This window comes from Emydura macquarii, unplaced genomic scaffold, assembly GCF_026122565.2.
Source record: "Emydura macquarii macquarii isolate MOO-44397 ecotype Brisbane River unplaced genomic scaffold, CSIRO-AGI_Emac_v2 contig_1348, whole genome shotgun sequence".
Taxonomy (NCBI): Eukaryota; Metazoa; Chordata; order Testudines; family Chelidae; genus Emydura; species Emydura macquarii.
In genome coordinates this window covers 5,076,207-5,083,059 of record NW_027131485.1, presented here as the reverse complement: position 1 = coordinate 5,083,059, position 6,853 = coordinate 5,076,207, and positions in this window count along the sequence as shown.

The window sequence follows — 6,853 nt, the reverse complement described above, 5'->3', positions numbered from 1 at the left end:
ATAAAAATAAACATGGTACCCCACAATGCCATTTTTAAAAAGTATTTCACTGTAAAGTTGCAAGCAAGTTGTGCAAGAATAAATATGGAAGAGGATCATATTTTCTGTCTGTTTCCCCTCAAATTCTCCATTAGTTACTTTCATCATTGTGTTGTAAGCTGTCTTGATCCATTTTACTACTTTGTAGACTGCAATAATGCAGTGCTAAATGAAGGCCTCAGTCTTTACCCTAAGAAAGTGTACAACAAGTGTACAACAAGATACACATTACTTCTTATAGATGGGAAAGGAATTTAATACCCATTATAAGTGCAAATCTCAATGCAGAGTTAACTATGGCGTCACTACTGGCACCACCACAATAAAATATTTCACCCAAAGTGGTAAAGAGTTGTGACTATATATGTTTCCCTACAATCAAGGCTGCAATTAGAGAAGGAGAAGTGGTAATGCCCTTGTATACCCAAGACTTCCAGTGAGCCTCAGCTGATTTTACACTGATGTTTGTTGTGTTTTAGAGGCAGCAGCAAGGGAAACCTAACTTTTTCCAATGAAAGGTTGTCCATGCAAGTCTCTCTCTCTCTCTCTCTCTCTCTCTCTCAGCTCATCTTGAGCACGTTTCAGTACTGGCAGGGGAGGAACCTGGGCATGCGGGATACAGAGACACTAATGGATTGACTGGCACAGTGTAGAGTTGCTGAAGTAAAGACAGAATAAGAATCTGAAAGTTTGGCCAAACTTATGAAAAAAAAAATGCAGTACCAAGTGTAAGTAATCATAAAGGCTGATCATTCCAGTTCCTTATTCTTCCACTTACAAATAAAATTAACTTTAAAATAAAACTCATTCTAGAATGTTGCAGCTGCCAATTCATTGGAGAGCTATGACACAGACTAGGAATAGTCAGAATCAAATATTTCCGAAAACATATTCCAAAGGAGATAGTAAGTGATGGTGGAGAATGGAACAGCAGGTCAGATGGGACAAGCTCATGTAAAGCTCATTGCTCATTACAAACAAAAATGGAAATACCAGTATTAAAATGTTTGGTAACTCACCTTTACGTATGTTCAAGGGCATTTCCCACCAGTGCAATTATTAAATGTTAAGTGATGTGTATATTGTGGATAGCTACTGTATTTTTGTTCTGTATTTGTACAGCACCTAGCACAATGGGGGAGCATGTATGTGACTGGGGATCCTAAGTGCTATGGTAATACAACTAATTAATAATAATCCTGGAAAGGGGCTATGTTGTAGAAGCATATAGGATAGGAATGTGGATATGTATGGTTATGTGCAATTGCTAAGATAGCCTGTGGGTGGTATGGATATTAATGATTCCTTAACTAGTGATTTTCTAGATGTCTAGTGATTGCATTGATGGGAAATGCACTTCAGCAATCTATAACTCGACACAGTTTTTTGTGAGGGATTTATCAAAATATATGTTGCATGTGATAATGGTTAAACAATAATGTAAATTACTATAGCTTTAGTGTACAAATTAACAAGGCAGGTGGAAACTACGGTTGTGGTTCCAGTTTCATCCTATTGACTTAATTGTATGCACAGTAACACCACACCTTGACATTTGCAGAATGACATTAGATAGCAGTGAGTTTGAAATCTGATTCCCAGCCCTTCATTACACAAAATTAAACTGTTGTACAAATGCATTTGAAATGAAATGTGACAGTGGATTACCCCGGCATCAATGAGCAAATACTTAAAACTTTATTAGTGTTTGACCATACATAAAAAACCCAAACCTAAGACTGAAATAAGAAATAGGAATATTTTTATCGTGTTGTCATACTTTTAGGGTTGTTGACTGTTTCTTGATACTATTCTGAGCATTTCTGTCAGCTGCATGATAGCAGACTTAACAAAAAAAAATACTATAAATCACTCTGCCTGTTGGAGATGACAGCTGTAAACAAATGCAGCTGACAGGACAAATAGTTAGTCCATTGACAGTGTGTGGGCTAAAAATGTAACCAAAAGTGGGTGAGTCAGCAGTTTGGTATTGCTATAGCAAGTAGTTACAAAATAAGGCCCTGATCCAGGAATGAGCTCAAAGTAGGTGGAATCCTTAATCACACAGAGCTCTTTAGAGCACTAGGGCTCAGGGCATTTTAGCTCTGAATGAGAAAATAATACATAACAGAGGGAATAGTTGAATGGGCTCTACCTCCTTTTTCTGAAATGTCATGTATGTACCATACCTCCCCAATATTTTGCATATGTGTGCTCTTGAGTTTACTAAGGTGTGTGGTGAACCCATCAAAGTAAAAAGAAAAATATTATTAATGAAAAGGAAAATTCAGAAACCTTCTGGTTTCCCCTCTGAAGGCCCAATATGGGGTTAATCTGTCTTTCCAGTCCCTTCTGCTGATTACTGCAATGAATTTTGTATGACATTTGTTCTATGGAAATTATGAGATAAAAGGTAATGAGCAACAGAAATCTTCAGGTGTAAAAATATGTGGGTTTTCACAGTGTTTGTCTTCCAGCAAATTTTGGTTCATTCTCCCTTTATATTTTTTAAATTTAGTTTTTGGCTTTTACTACAAAAATATACTTCACTGTGCAAATCAGTGAATTGCTGCCTTGTTAATGGGGGGTGGGGAGCTTGAACTTGTATGAAATCTACGGCAGCTGAGTTTGAATTAGGGGTTGTTGGATTCAAAACGAGCAATTTGACTATATCACATAAAGAAGCATCTTTATTAGGTATTGCTAATAATAATACTCCTATTATATAACCTCTTTTCAAGTCTCCAGTCCGTAGAGGGTGAAATCATTATATGTTTTCCTTTAAACTTATCAGGGAGTAATGCCAGAGTTTTGTCATGATCATATAAATTATATAAATGCTTTATATTAAGGAAGAAGACCCAAATGTATCTAGTCTCAGGCAGTGAAATTTATTTCTTAAACAGTGTAATATGTTTGTGGTATACCAAATTGTTCCTTATAACATCTCCAGTAAATGTTTATCATTCTAATTTGTGACAATTCACTGTTGAATACATTATATAATTGCTATTTATGTTTACTAGTTACTTTATTTATCTCTTCAAAATGTTAAAATCCCTTCTTGGTGTCCATCTAGTGCACTGGGTGTCTATCTCATACATTAAAAATTACAACATAAACTTCAATATACCCACCCCATCTTCAACAGCCTTAACAAAGAGGAAATAAAGATGAGCTTTGCAGTGTGTTTAGAGGGTTAACAAATTACTTATTGATTGTAAATCCATATATCCTATTTTCTATCTAAAGAATCCAAATCTATATTTTAATTTTTTTTATGTTTATCTGACACTAGTTACTTTTAAGACAGATTTGAAATTTATCAGTAATAATTATACATGACATCTAAAAAAACTGCATGAAGTTTTAATCTGACACACACACATAATATTACCATGGCTTATATGACTGCAGCACCAAATTCTGTCTCCATACACCTGCATGCATCTGCTATGCAGTGGACTTCAGTGAGAGTTGCACATACAGATCTGAAACCCAAATTTGGCCCATTCTGAATTACACCTGGTCAGTAATACTAATCTGATATATTCAGGAGAAGTGAAAATAGTCAACCACTGTATGTTTGAAGACCACTGAAATTCATGTTTGCATGATAAGAACAAAATCCAGAATGAGTTTGTAATTTGTTGCTTGTAAATCAATATTTTGATTCTCTTGGATACAATTGGAAGAAGTCAGATTGTCTACTAATATTAAGGCGAAGGGCTTCTCTCTCCTTTGATATAGTGCATTAATTTCCCCCTCCCACGTAAATGGAATGCCAGCAAGATACAATGATAGATTACATGATATCATCCTGAATTAATTCAGTGGATGATGTAAAGCATTTAGAGACAAACCATAAATACCACCCCTCTTAATAATAATATGAACTAAGGACATTTAAGAAGTTTTCTGTTCATATGCCTGGATTTAGGAGGTCTATACATTAGCTGACAAAGAAAAAAGAAAACTTCTAATTTCTGTTACTGGGCGGGAAATCACTTGTATCTGTGAGAACCTGAGAATTGTGAACATGGTTCTGTAACAACCAGAATTGTCAACCTAAATAATATTTTAGCTGTTTGTGAAATAATTATATAAGAAGTTAACCTGTAAAAGAGAGGAGAGGCTTAATGGTCTGAACATAAGACTGCAACCTAGGAAATCTGATGTTGAGGTCATGTTTACAATAGGAGTGCTTTCCTGGTGTACTATACAAAGAAACTGCTTCTTGAATAGATAGTGCTTATGCCAGCAAAACTGTGCTTTTACTGACGAAGTGGGTTACAGCCCACAAAAGCTTATGCCTGCAGAAATTAAATTTGTTAGTCTTTAAAGTGCTACAGGACTCTCGTTGTTTTTGTGCTTTTACTGAGACAGCTTTTTCCACCAAAGCTATATTGGTAAAGGTGCAGTTTTGCTGTATAACTGTCTACACTAGAGGCTGTTGCCAGCACAGCTCTGTCAGTCAGAGATCATGCTTTTTCACACTGCTGATTGACACAGACCTGGCCTAAGGCCTTAGTGGTACAGCTAGAATTGCTCCAAGTGTTGACACAGATACGCATGCAAAACTGTGCTTATGCTGGCATAAACTGTTCTGACTTAAGTGCTGTTTTGCTAGTATAACTGCACCTACACTAGGGCTCTTGCCAGCAAGTAGCTGTGTAGGTTAAAAAAAATCACACCCCAAACAGACATAACTATGCCAGCAAAAGTTTCTAGTGTTGATCAGGTCTAGCTCCTTCTATGGTCTTGAGCAAATCACTTACGGGCTGACTGTAGTCATTTATACCGGTGGAAAATGCTGTATGTAAGTGAGTGCAGAAATTCTGATTTGGCTGCATTTTACACCAGAAACAATTTGAATAAGGCCACGATCCAGTAAAACACTAAAGCATGTGTTTGATTTTAAATTTGTGCACAAATGAAGTCCCATTGATGTGAACGGGTCATAAATATCAGCTTCAGTGCTGTGCTTTGAATGGGGGGGTTGATATAGCATGTGCTTAAATATGTTACTTGAGCCTATATAAAGAGCCTATATAAAGAAAAGTAGTAATCTTGTAATACAATCAGGTAAAATATTTCAGACAGAAATGTGATTTTTAAACTAATGGTGTCCCTACAGATTCATAATCTGTCAAAATGAACTTTCCGATGTGAGTTTTAAGGATACAGAATAACCAAGCAACTACCACAATTCTAGCCGTCTTCCAAACTGGATATATCTGAAGCTTTCCATGTTTTGGATTGTTTAATTTGCTTTAGCAAGGAAAACTATGCATTGTTGCCCGCCTGAGTCTGCATAGTACATGAAACAAACACTACCGGGGGTAAAAACAATGAGAGTTCTGTGACACTTTAAAGACTAACAAATTTAATATTTGCAGCCATAAGCTTTCGAGAGACTTCAGCTCTCTTCTTCAGGTGCAGTAATACAGAAAATAGGTAACACAGAACTCACCTGTTCTGTGAAATGTGGTGTCATCTCTGAAGATTAATGATATTTTAAATGTTACCATTGTTAACTATTTCACTGCTGATCAAAGTATGCCAGAAAGAATAGTATAATGAATTATGTCTTGGTCTGACATCTCAGGCGGATGGGATGCTTTTGTTTGTGGATGGAGATTGAGTATGTCACTAGTTGTTTTTTCCTTTTCTAATTTGATTTGTTTGCAGATGAAGAAACTGAGGCACAGAGCCATTTAGGAACTTCTAATATAAAGGTCAAATGGTGGTGCTCCTTTTAAGGCTATTATTTACATCCACTGCAGAACTTAATAAGTCTTATTATAATTTGTACTTGACTTACTGAATGCAGTGTCCCATTTCAAATACATTGTACTGTGTGCATTTGATTTTTGCATTCCTTAGGTTCATCTCCTTTGCATTAATTAAAAATGGATTGGTTATAGAAAATGAATGAAATTCAGTGAAAGAACATATCCATGTGCTAAATGTCATGACAAGTTTTATTTTGCCTCCCCCAAATCAATCAACAGTGGTCTAGTTTTGTAGCTACACAGAGTTGTCATTGAAGGCAGTAATAATTCTGCATGCAGAGTAGCTACAGAATGAGGCCCTACTGCTAGAACTTTTTTTTAGGCCAATAAGAACAGAAATATATCCGTTCATGTCAGTGAGCAAATCCAGTCCGAGTTAACAATGTCTAGTTTTACTCTGACATTTTGGAAGGAGTGATCTCTGTTTCATTATCCAGTGAAGTTGGTTTCAGAGATGGGAACTGGAGCCTGATTTGATGAAGTATGAAATTTCCTGGCTGGGAGAAGTTGAGTGCACTCAACTTCTCTTGCAGCCAAAGGCAATTGAGGGTATTCAGAACTCCCGATATCAAGGCTCTTTGGAAGTAAAGACCCATTATGGTATTGCCATTGATCACAGTGGGACCAAGATTGTACTACCAGGATTTGTATCAATTTAACTGTTTTGGTTCAGGGTGTGATTTTTTTTTTAACCCAAATAATTACATACACTGCCTAGTGTGGATGCAGTTGTACTTGCATAAAGGTGCTTTATTTTGATGTATCTTATTCCCTTAAATTTACAGGAATAACATGTACTGGTATAAGCACCCTTAGACCAGTATAACTTTCCACACTTGAGGGTTGTACCATTTTAACTATAACTATGTTGGTTTGAACTAATAAAGTGATACAAAACCTGTGTAACCAGCTCTTAAATTCTTGAGTGTTAAACCATCCATTTGCCCTTGAAGGGGCATTCTCATGTAATTCCTACAGACATTAATAGCAGTAACCTCATAGTTTCCTTTTCAAGTTTT